At 42.7% G+C, this 12,670-nt stretch overlaps 1 protein-coding gene across 1 annotated transcript in view; it reads left to right on the top strand.

Moving 5' to 3' along the window:
• Positions 1-12,428, top strand: part of LOC126559328 (complexin) — a 553,464-nt gene extending 541,036 nt beyond the window's left edge. The window contains exon 4 of the mRNA XM_050215474.1: positions 12,419-12,428. The gene's annotated coding sequence lies outside the window, so the exon portion shown is untranslated. The remainder of the gene's footprint in view (positions 1-12,418) is intronic.
• The last annotated feature ends 242 nt before the right edge of the window (positions 12,429-12,670 follow it).

Below are 12,670 nucleotides of genomic sequence, written 5' to 3'. Positions count from 1 at the left end.
TAGTGTAAAGTGTACTCTCCACCGAAAACTTTATCCTGGATCCCCGAAACGATGCCGATTTTGACGATGGTTTGCCACAGAAGAGGATTGTGAAAGTTGATCGATAAGCTAGTTTGCAAAATTAATTAAAATAACGATCTTTTGGCTGGTGGATGCCTGACACCGGATAGCTAAACGTTCAATCGTTCATCGTTTATTCATAGTGTTTGAAAGGGTGTGTAAATTAATGGAAATTAAATAAAAAGAGACTGAAAAATGAATACAAAAATGTGACATGCAACTTTAGCTTCAGAATGAAAAGAACTCGTATGAAAAAGTCTATTTGGGAACATAAAGTCGCAGAAAAGTCAGTAGACGAGTCATAATTGTGTAATTTTTCAATATAAACGCTGTATTCTAAAAATTGAATCTAATTAGCTTTGCTGAATTGAAAAACGGTCCGTAATTACATTTAAATTATTTTTTAATCATTCTTGAAATCTTGCTGCAAAAGCTTAACGTACAAAAAATTGTCACGTAAACACCCCCAACACCCCCCCCCCCCCCCACCCCCCTCTCCCTTAAACATCGTATCACGGAACCAACGGAAATGAAAGGTGATAAAAATTTCTACTAAACGCTAATTGAGACCTTTCGCACACTTCACATGTCCTCACGCGTGGGAAAACAACACCGCGCGACAGACACGGCACCCCACAGGCACACACACACACACACACCCTACGCGAAAGCATAATGGCCTGTTCCGATGCCTCATTAACCCAGTCCAGTACACATACACTACACGGTAAAGTGCAAACATGCAATTTCCCTGATGGTTCCCCGTTGCACCCTGACTGGTTTACTACCCGCCAGTCATCTGCCACCGGCAGCAGTAATTATTCAGCAACGTGTGTTATAACTTATTTCTCATTAATGTGACATTTCTTCGCACGAGCTCCCTAACCACGTTGGTAATTATTTTACCTACGTGCCCTCGGTTCATTAGGTTGGTCTTTGAAATTATATTTTCCCTCTTCTTGGTCGCCGGGCCCAACCACAACGGAACGAGATCTGGCCGAAGTAGCATAAACCGGGAAAAGTAACAAACAAATGACCTTTGTGCACGGTATCCTTCGTGTGTTTAGTGTGGAACTGTGCAGCTGCAACGGTCGAACGCATCAATTAGTAACGAGTGCAAGCCGTTTACATCGTTTGTTTGCCCTTTGGAAATGGTTCCATTGCGCCTTGCTGCACCGGCATTTAATGATACATTTTTTTATGGTTAGAAAAACCATTTTTAAGATGCTTTTATCCCTACCCAATGATAGTTACAGTCTGTTGTTTGAATTTATTATTATTATTTAGCAATAATTTACACAAACATTTTCCTCATTATTGAAACGTCAGCTTTCCTTAAAAGCCGCTCTTGAAAAAACTTTTTCCTTAGGTCACCTTCCGTCACTGTAAAAGCCCATTTCGTTACCGATCGTACCGTAACAACCTTGCACCGGTTTTCGGTTTTCTCACGCCGTACACCATAGTTCGATTTTAACGCAAAGCAGAAAAGGCCGTCCTGGCCTAAGTGCTTCCAAGTGTAGCAATTTCCGGCAAATTTGATTTACTTCTAACGCTCGGCGAATGATGTGACGGCTGAGTGATTCCCAGCACAATAGCTCGCCAACCACCAAACCGGCTCGAGTCAACCTTTAAAAGCGGGCCGTCACTCACGAAGCCAGGTTTCTGGCTCGGTAAGGCTCGCAAAGCTTTCCTACATTTCCATCCGTACCTACCGAAATAGCGCAACCGACCTAGAAATGCCGGTGCTTCAGCCGTGTAAGCGTTCTCTACGGCGCACGGAAATGAAAGTAGTTTTTCCACCTCCAGAAACCTCGACACACGTACACACAGAGTACTCGTACCGCCAGCTTTACTGTCAATGATTTATTTACCGTTCCATCTCCGCTTTCAATTTGCGAATCGAAAATGATGCCTGGTGCCGGGGTTGGAGCGATATTTGGCTCCAATTTTGCAATCGGAGGCGCTGCTCGGTTTCTGAGGAAACATCGGTTCAAGATTGACACATACATTGAAAAGTTTTACATTATGCTCAATCCAGCAAACACGTTTTGTACGACCAAATAACAGATTTGTCCCTTTTTGCTCGTTGAATAGAGTTTAGAGCATCCGTCGGGAAAATGGAGTGAAAGCGAGATAGAAAGTATGTGTTAAAGGAGCACCGAACCCGCTAGAGCATCGCACGTAAAATCAATAACCAATATTTGGTTTAACTTTCCTCTTTCGAACGGGAAGCTCCCGACAGGATACACCTTCCCCGGATACAATCGATATCCATATCCGAAAACCCCCGAAAGATAAAACTGTCCGAACCCGAGTCGAATCGATTTGTGTCACCAATAAAACATTAACCCATTACTCAATTTGTCCCAGCGCTTGGTAACTCTCACACTGACCGGCAGACCTACCCACGATGATCCAGCCCAAAAACCCTTTGAGACGATGCCAAAAAACCCGATTTTCTCTGTTCGAATTTCACCTTATCAAACTTTCCGGCGACCGAACAGCGAGCGCTCACACACTCACACACCAGGCTCAAACGTGTTAAAATATGCATCCATGGCTGTGAGGTTAAATTATAAATCGAACAGACAACAGTGGACCTCAATTTTCGCTTCACCTGCTGGCCATCGACCGTCGGTCGAGTTTATTCAAAAATAACACACATCGTAACCTGCTGCTTTTTCGCATACCCATCGGCACACCAGCAAAAGCTTCGGCCAAATCCCGCTTACAATCTATTGATCGGATAAGCCGACACCGGTATCGCACTTGGGCACTGGCTCATCATCGGCAGGAAGCAGATTGAAAATCAACGACCAATTGAAAAACGATCGGCCGCAATCAACATGCATATAAAGCATCGGCACTGCTGCTGGGCACGTTTATCATAAATCCACTGCATTTTGCCGCAGAATAGGTGGCTTTTTGGCGATTATCATTCGATCGATGCCGTACCTTACCAAACTACACACGAGCGATAACTGCAAACGGCAGCAGAAGAGAGCAAAAAAAATGTATGCAAACTCGCCCACCAGAAGCGGCACATTTTCAATTTATTTTTATTATTACAATGTTAGAGCCCACACAACTTAAACACCCACGTGCGCACGCGTTCAAGAGTTCCGTTCATGTCCATTCTTCGTCGTGCAGTGTGGATAAAAGCTACTTGGCGCACCACTCGGTAAGCCTCTTCCCGTCCGGTGTACATAAATTAGCATGTATCAACCATATTTTTTCTCCACTCGCAGCACCGCACTCGTCCGGGAACTCGTCGGTTTGGTGCTCTAAAAGCACCGCTAGATAATGCATAAATATGTCGGTAATTTTTCAAAGATTATCTCGTAAATTGTGCGTTTCTAACAAGCAACAGATCATAAAACTTTCGCCGTATGAAAACTTTGTAAACACAGCCGAGTGTAACGGGCACGATGGGCGATGAACGCAACGTTCATTGCCAAGAATCTTAATATGGCAATGTATTTTAAAGTGTGCACAGGGAGAAGCATCGTGAAGGGAGCGTGATAACGAGATGGAAAAATGGGTAAAAGATAGCCTTAAGTATGCGGCAAATGCATAATGTACTATAATGGTGGTGTAGAGATGCCATCAAAAATGCAGCCCAGGAGTTGGTGACGAAATTTGCTTGAAGTGCATAACTAGCCAACTTTAAAGTGGCACAGTAAAGCCGTAGAACATGTTCTTGGTGTAAAATGATACAAGATTGAATATACGTTATGCATATTCAATTGAATAGCCGTATTTGTGTGATAGAAATATCTGTAGTAAACCTAACAATTTTACCAGAATAACGAGAAACGATTCTACCTGAATAATGGATTCCTTTTAAAATAAATCCTTTCAAAAGATCCTACAAATAAAATCCTGTTTTGAACGCTTTTTTCCTGTATGACGAGCATGCCGAGAATTCTATTGTCATTTATTTTTGACCTTTGATAAAATTCGTACAAACAAATTGGTTTTGAAAATGGACATAACACGCACACAGGAAACGTATCAAGTTTTGTGTATTGTTTGCAGCTCTGTTTGAATGCTATCAGTATTTGATTTTCTAGGATCACTAGGATAGGAAACAATTCATCCGAAACAGCTTTATGTATGCACAACGCGGAAACCTTCGAATCGAATAGAAAAACCGGCATTCATTCTACGTTAAAAGATCCAACGCATCCGAACATGGTATTGAATGGCACTGTGAAAGGAAAAAAAAAACGCTCGTGGGAGGAAATAAACCCTCCTTTCAAAAAATATTACTTCTAGTTTCGTCGTGTTTTATTTCTCTTCTTATTCCCAAGCTAAATATATGATATTCATGTGTTATTGTAACAAATATTAACCAGTTTGTTAGACCTAAAAGCACTTACTCTTTGAAAGCAACGAAAATGCTTGTATTTTAATAAAATAAAATCTAGGAATTACTCACATTTGCAAAAGTCTAGTAATGAAGGTAGATTGAAGATAAGAGCGCCGATTCTGCACCCTGATAGGCAACATCGGTAAGGCCTCGATGTCTCCAACTTTCCTGTAAGGAAGATTCTCATCTAGAATCTTCAGACTCCCTGGACAGTCAGATAAAAGAAAGATATTGGTCCGCACAGTTAGCAATCACGTTGTTCTGTTCTCGTCGCGATTATAAGTCCGAGTTTCTTCTTCTCCACCACATGGCGACCGTGAATCTCTTCTTCCCACCACATGGCGACTGTGAATACAATTATTCTTCTTCCTACCACAAAATGATCGGTGAACGTGAATTTAGAATCTAACCAAACTTCAAGATCCTTGATGGAAGATACTCGATCAATGTCGATGACACATATTGAGTATCTCCTAAGCATCTTAATGTTCGCACGACCAAACGAAATCATTCTGCACTTCTGTGGAAAAATTAACAGTCTGTTTAAACCACACTGAACAGAAAAGGCATCAAGGAAATTTTGAAAACGACAACAATCAGAGGACGAGGTCCTACATGAGGACACCATTACAAGGAAACATATTAACACAGTCATCGATGAACAACAAGAATAACAGAAGACTCAAAACTCTGCCCCAAAGAGACATCTGAAGAATCAACGAAAAGATCATAAAAACAATCCTGAATTCTTGCTTCTTGCTAAATTCTGTCCAGGAGTTGCTACTATCACTAAGATCTGTACCGGTGTTAGTCAGGGGTTTTATCAAAATCATTCTCCTTAAAACCTCCTTAATCTAAACGGAACAGGGATTCTCTGGCCAAGTATATCCAGTGTAGCTAGTTACAGGTTAATTAGAATTCGGTCGATTGCTGCTGAAAGAAGGAAGCACAGTGGAAAAGGACGAAGGAAATCAAGGAAATGAAAGGGGTTGGGCTTAGGAAATGAAAGGGCTCTGCACTATCCACGCAACAGGACAGTGCAGAGCAATTGGCCGCAAGGTTCTTGAGGATAACAAACCTTGCGAACAATCTGTGCACTGTTGCGCTACGGTCTATATGGATCTTACCAAGACTTGAACTGCAACTTGACCTGTCCTGAGACAGGATAAAAGATTTCACTGATGTCAGCATAATAACACAAACAACAATCATGTGGCAAAACAGAGTTAACATCTTTAATAAAAAGGTTAATTAACAGAGGACTAAGGACTCTACCCTGTAGCAAATCAGTGTTGGATGGAAATGGAGAGGAAAAGGAAGCATCAAATTTACATTTGCTCTAATAACACTAGCAAAACAATTTGCCCGTTTCTTCGCGGAAAATAAATTAAAAAATGAGCTAACAACGTTATCAAGCTCAGTGTAAATTTTCACTTCTCACGTCAACAACAAACTCCTGCACAAAGCTCGCTGCATTCTACAAAATCTGTCATTTCTACGAATGCAATCTAAATAACACAGAACGTACCGTTGGCAGGACATGTTTTTCCTGTCGATGTTCTGTTTGACTCAACATCACTTTACTTTACACTGTTATCATACCGTAACTGCTCGCAAATGCTTTGCTAAGCAACGCGGTTTATAACTTCTACGGAAAATTGTCCATACCCATCGTCATCATGTTTGTTCATGGTCCTCAGAGAGCAAACGCGTGCTATCTCATCCGACCGACTTGTGCACTGGAAAACAATGCGGAACGATAATCCGCCGTTGCCTGGGTAAAGCGTGTCGGGCGCTTCGCTCAAGGCTCGGACGGCTTAACATGGTTTCACACCTTTGATCCATGTTTCAATTTTTCCCACCACCAAACCGTTACATTGTAGCTTCATTATCCCGGTTCCATCGCGTCGCGTCGTCAGAATTGTTTTCCGGCCGTTCGCGGGAGGGTGGATTGTCGTCGTTGTTGGCCACGGACGTGGTGGTTAACTTAAATTGAAAAAGTTAAAAACTGTTTAACATATTATGCACGTCCTAGAATCGACGCGTCCGCGTAGTTGGCACATTTCATGTTCTTTCCGGGTTACGCGCGTTGCCAGCGTGTTGTTGTAAGTTTTTGGGGTTATTGGGGTGGGGTTTGTCGTTCCACCTAAACCGCCGATGGTTAGCGTGGTTTCCCCTTTGTGGATGTTATGCAATCATCGTCGTGTCATCACGATTATCTTAAGTGTAGCATGGTACGCCGTATCATTGGTGCTGTCTTTGCCATTTTTTTTTTTTTTCTGTGGTAATGAAAACCGCTCTGAGCCCACCTATCATCACTATTGGTTCGCTTGGATGGGAATGGTAAAGCACAGTACATGTTGGTTCCCACTAGAACTTGTGAGATTCAAGGTTGTGCTTCCGCGCATAGAAAGCTATGTTTACACACCGCTTCAAACGCATGAACGAGACGAACTGGAGCTCAGGTACAAATGAAGAGTGGAAATAGAAAAGCAGGGCAAAAATAAAGCCCCGGAATCATTAGCAGCTTGGAGGCTCGAGCTACAGACATTTACCAAGGTGGAACCAAGTTTTCCCAAGCTAAACAACCGACGACATCGTAGTGTGTGTGGGTGGGTGCACGCCACACGCGAGTGCTCGAGGAAGCATCAAGCAAATTTATGCAAATTGAACCGAAATAAGATTTATTTATAAGATGTTACCATTCCATTTCACGGTGCCCGATCGAGCGAAGCAATGCAATGGAGGGATGAGTGGAAGGAAGGAGCACCTGGATCAAAAGACTAGCTTTTCCTTTCCAAGCACACTCACACATACTCCAGTCGTGTTCCTGTACTCTCCACAACAAAAAAAAAACGACCAAAACCTCCACATCAAACAAAACCCGAAGCCATGACGGATAAAGTGTTTGCTTTCGAGACTTGCAATTTTCAGGTCCCAGACCCGGCCGCTTCCCTCCCAAAAAATATTACCCGTTGCACCATCCGGAAGGTATCGCGCACTTTCGACGGATACCATTCGCCTTCCGTTTTCCGGCGCTTGTACAAACCGATTTCCCATTCCCGCACACACACACACACGTTCCGCGCATCATTTGAATCCATATTCACTCACTTTCACTTGCGCACACACTAACATACACCAATACATGAAGCCGTTCGCGAAAGGATAAAACATCCATGAATATTCATCACTAATAATCTGAATTATTTGCATGTTTTTTTTTTTGGCTTCTTCTTTCCTGTCTATGGGTCTGTTTATGTGTGTTGAGGTCGATTCTTGAAAGCTAACATTTGCTGTGCAAGCACACTGCTCCATGATCCTAGGTAACAAGCTCTACCATCCTTCTATTTGCTAGCGCTAGAAAACTGCCGACCCTTTCGGAACCTCCCAAAAATGTCACCTCATCCCAGCAAACAGCGCCAAAAACAGCAAGATAAGCTTAATAACTGCAAATGACTTTACGTTTCGAGCACTTACGGCCTGCCGGTTTGCCGGTACGACACAGCAAACCGAGACCGAGACCAGACCCGGTTGCCGGTTGCATACTTGCCGGTGTGATAGTCTGAAATATGAGCTGTTCAAGACGCTTTTTACGGCTAATTTAGCACAAGTTCGACCCATCTGCCTGTCGGTTGACTGGCCAATTTTGGAGGTAAGCGAAACTACCCGAGTGCTCTTCCCGGGTTGTACTTTGGGAAGTTTCATCTCGCTCTTGCTCTCCCTGTCCTACAGCGCTTTAACCATGAATGTGTCATTGAAACCATTGAACGTTTTACACATCGTGTAAAAACACTTACCTTCGATCGCGTTGTACGTGCGATTTGGTCACGTAAGACGGTTACGAGCGCGAGATGCATCCGGAGCGGATGGAAAGATTTACCGGTCCAACCGTAAATCCCGAAAACCTTCGGCCAGATGAAGCTGTCAGCCATTTCACTCAACCCTCGTCCACTCACACCCGATTCCAGCTGCACCACTAAGTGTCCATTACTCAGCAGCTTCCCTTCGAGTGTTTTCCCATGCTTCTCGAACATCGGTTCAAATTGTGGTGAAAATATTCATACCATCCAGCAAACCTGTGCTCCCAGAGGCGGATAACTAACTGTAACAAGCAAAGAAGAAAAACACTTTCCTTTTACACTGCGGTCTAGCAACTTGCACGAAAGCTGCACGTGCACGAGAATGCAACGTAAATCCCTTGCCGATTTATGCCGTGTCTGTTGGGAAAGCAAACCACGGCAAGGTAACGTTTTTTTCTTCTCCATTAGCGTTCCCCCTGTTTTTTTTTTTTCATCACTTCCGATAGAAGATACGTCACAGAGGAAGAAATTTGCTGCAACAATCGCAATGGCTGGAAGAAAAACGGCCAGCTCTGTACGCTGAGCGGAGCATAAATATAGTACCCACGGGAGGGCAACAGCTAGCGCAAACTATGATGTTTTAGAGCAGTTTTCTTTTGCTCGTTCTACGTTCAGTTGTAAGCATGCGAGGAACTCTTCTGACGGAGACCCTCAGGAGAAAAAAAGCACATTCCGTGCCATTGCTGTGTGTGTGTGTGTTTGAGTCCTGCAGTGGTGTCGGTAGCTGGGGTGAAGAAAATTATGCTGCACTTTTGTTCCCTTGGGAAACGAATGTCGGATTTCCCGTTTTAGGCTTTTATTTGTTTTACCTTTTGTTTCTGTTTTGGCACCAAACTTTATTCCCTCGGGAGGAGGCGCTCATATTCACGCGATTTCGAGCACATTGGAATGAAATATTTTTTTCCACATATTACTTATGCTGGATTACACTGAGGTTAGTTTTTTTTTGAGACATTTGATTTTTCAAAAAAAAAATTATTTAGACGAAGTTATCAGTTAGTTATTTCGTATCGCTTTTTTGGGTAATATGATTTAATATTTAGATTATGGAGAGCTAAGCTTTAATAAGCTTTTTACACTATTCTAGTAGAATATTTTAGAGCTTTAAGGTTTCATCGCATCAATTTGAATTAAATTAAATTTGCTATTTTTGCGTGAACCGCATGCTCCAAACGAAGTTTTATTTTTGACTCGAGGTCACAGATTAAACTAGAAGCAAATAGATCGACTATCAAGGTAAATGATTGTAATAGATTATTTGTAAATTAATGTTATCTGATCTAATTATTATTAACACATAAAAATAATCTCTGGGGCGGCCCTTTGGTGTAGGTGACAGCGGCGTCGGTCTTCAAACGGCAGGACCGGGGTTCTAATCCCATCCGGACCGTCCACCCGTAGTGAGGACTGACTATCCAAATGCGTGGTATCGGAAAGTCTAGTAAGCCAAACGATGGCCGGCGTGACCTTAGGGTCGTGAAGTCAAGAAAAAGAAGATACAAATAATCTGTGGATCGTCAATATAACTTTCTCAAACTGTTTCTAGCATTTACCGTCGTATTCATATCATAGTAATTCATAAGGTTTGCTTTATACGGCGTCGTTATTTGTGTGATTGGTTTTACTAACGCGATGCGTGGTGGATCTTAATTGAGCCCTTGTCTTTGTTCGAGTTGTTTTTTTTCCTGAAACCGTCTTACGGAGGAAGATGCACTGAGCCGTAATTCTTCCATGCTATAACGACTCAAGTCCCAAAAACAAACATCTAATCCAATAACTATGGTTAAGTAATATTGCTGGACTAAGGTACATTATAGCATTTTTTTTGTTTACTACTATTTTTTTGCAAAATAGTTCTTAGTCTAACCTATCTTCTTCAACCGAGTATGCTCGGGATAAGGCAAAGTATAAGTCGGAAATGCTTTATCGGTATGTTCATGTAATTTAGTCATGACAAGCAGTGTTTAGTACGGCATCGTACCGTCATAATCAATTTTAAATAAATAAATAAATAAATAAATAAATCCATCTATTTCTAGCGGTTGCAAGACAATACTATCAAACTTAATAATGGGACGAACTAAAGAACAGTACAATGATTTTAAACAAAAATAATACATTAAGTCTTTACATACATGAACGATAAAACCAAGAACTCGAAGAGCTTTCTAAATGATTACATCAAAATTCTTCTGAAAACTTTACCGGGATCACGAGCCTCATTAGATCGGTAGATTTGACCCTTAAATTTGCGTTTTAATAGTCAAACATTATTGGCGCTTTTTCCGTGAGCATCAGGCATTACTTAAGGAGACGTTGCATTACATTACACCATGCACTATGCATTCATATACGTCAATTCAAGCCATAAGAGCATCAAAAAACAATGTTTGAATATTTCGATTACTACTATTAAGTGTTTGCTAGAGTTCACTTGACAAATGCCAAATAACACTTAAATCTCACTATTCCTTGAATAAACTCACCTCCCCTTGACCCTTGCATACGTAAGTAAATCACATACACACAAACACACACAAAAAACTATTTGTATGCATCTTTCAATCCCATTACATCCTCTTGTACTCATACGTACACATCAGCCAACAGCTTGTAACAATTGGGTGAAAGGATCGAGTTTTCCCAAGCCAACGAGCCGTATTTTCCTGACTGCAAACACTTCCAGCCATGCAGTTTTTACTGAATTCGTTATCCTCCTCGTTTTTTTTTGTAGTTACCTTTGAGCCATATATACGTCCACACGGAACACTGTTCGTGGGCATATGGAACGCTGGAGTTAAGGGTTCGGTTGGTCCAGACACGCCAACGGACTCTCCAACAGCCTGACCTCGTTGTACGTTGATTGAGGCTTGCGTGAATCTGTCTCTAACGACTGTTTACCTATTTCCCTGTTCTCCCCCATGACCACTTTTCCCCTTAGCGGAGCGTCGAAGCACTATCATCGAAAGTCTAGGTCGAGTTCCTGTTTCTCGGGATCAGAAAACGCCAGAAGTGACCAACCGCCAACATTCGTTTCGTTTACTTGTGCCTTCCGGAGGTACGGGAAGGATGATGATTTTGTTTTTCTTCCACTTCAACCCGGACTGTTCCGGGATGGGCTCCTGGGCTATCCTGAGCAAACGATAAGGAAACACAAATTCAAAATGTACAAAAAAAAAAACCCCCCAGACACAACCAAAGCAACTGGGAACCGAGACTCTTGGGGAACAACAAAAAAGTACAGAGAAAAAAAAGACAAGGAACAGGAAAATTTGATGCTTTACCGTGCCGTTCCGTCATGTTCTCCGTATGGTGGTATTCCCGTGGCTTTGGCGGCTCCTCTAATCCATCCGTTCACCCCTCACAGGCACACACACACACACACACACCTCGCGTAAGCAATTACTGCATTGCAGACAATTTTCCCATGCCAACATCACAGGAGTTACCGGCATGCGTCTCGGCTGGTAGCTGTTTGTATCGCGTATCGCATGTTATTCTGCTGCCATCTTTTTATTTCCCTGTCCTGGTGGTCATGTCGTGTCGCTTTGTGACGAGCCGTTCCACCGAGGCTCCAAGCGCTCAAGCTAAGGGTGCTATTTTGCATGTTTTTTTTCTGTCTTCTTTTCCTCTCTCCTTTCTATCCCTCTCTCTGAAGTGTATTTTATTTACCTTCCCCGCTAAACTCCCTGTATGTCTTCGGGAAAAAAAGGTGACCGTACCCTTAAGTACCTCGTCGCCCGTCAGATAGCTTTCGATGGTTTTCGGGTACGGTAGAACATCACCGAAAAACCTCAACGACGTCCACATTGCGTACTTTTGGCAAACGTGCGGTCGACAGTCATCCAGCCGCCACTCCATAACCAATCCCAGTCCTCGCCGCTCGCAAGCACAGCACTGGCATTGTCCTAGCGCTGGTGCAAAGCTGGTACGCATGTAGTCACCGTGATCGCTCACCGTGTGAATGACACATGAATAATGAAGTTGTCAACTTCATGTCCTCTGTCCAAAAGTGTCCCCGGCAAATGGCCCCTTCGCGTGCCGGGAGCCGAGATCGCCGAGAAGCTACACATGGGAAAACGCATGTACGCACTCAGTCCCGAAATTGGTTACATCAAGCGAGCGAGAAGCGGTTGATGTAAATGCCAATGCTCGAGACGAGACTTGTATCGAACATTGTTCCGAATGTCGTTCGTTCACCACGCATCTGAACAAAACATGTTTTGTTCTGTCAATTGTGCTGGCTGCGGATTAACTGTGCGTACAAGAGCAAGCACCGCCCAACACGCTCTTAAAACGCATTAAAAATAGAATCAAGAAAATGTTTGCTGTTTGTTTAATATTTATTTTAAAAATCAGAATTGGCATAAACATA

The sequence above is a fragment of the Anopheles maculipalpis genome, chromosome 2RL (genome assembly GCF_943734695.1).
Source record: "Anopheles maculipalpis chromosome 2RL, idAnoMacuDA_375_x, whole genome shotgun sequence".
Taxonomy (NCBI): domain Eukaryota; kingdom Metazoa; phylum Arthropoda; class Insecta; order Diptera; family Culicidae; genus Anopheles; species Anopheles maculipalpis.
This window is presented reverse-complemented; position numbering and strand designations above follow the sequence as displayed.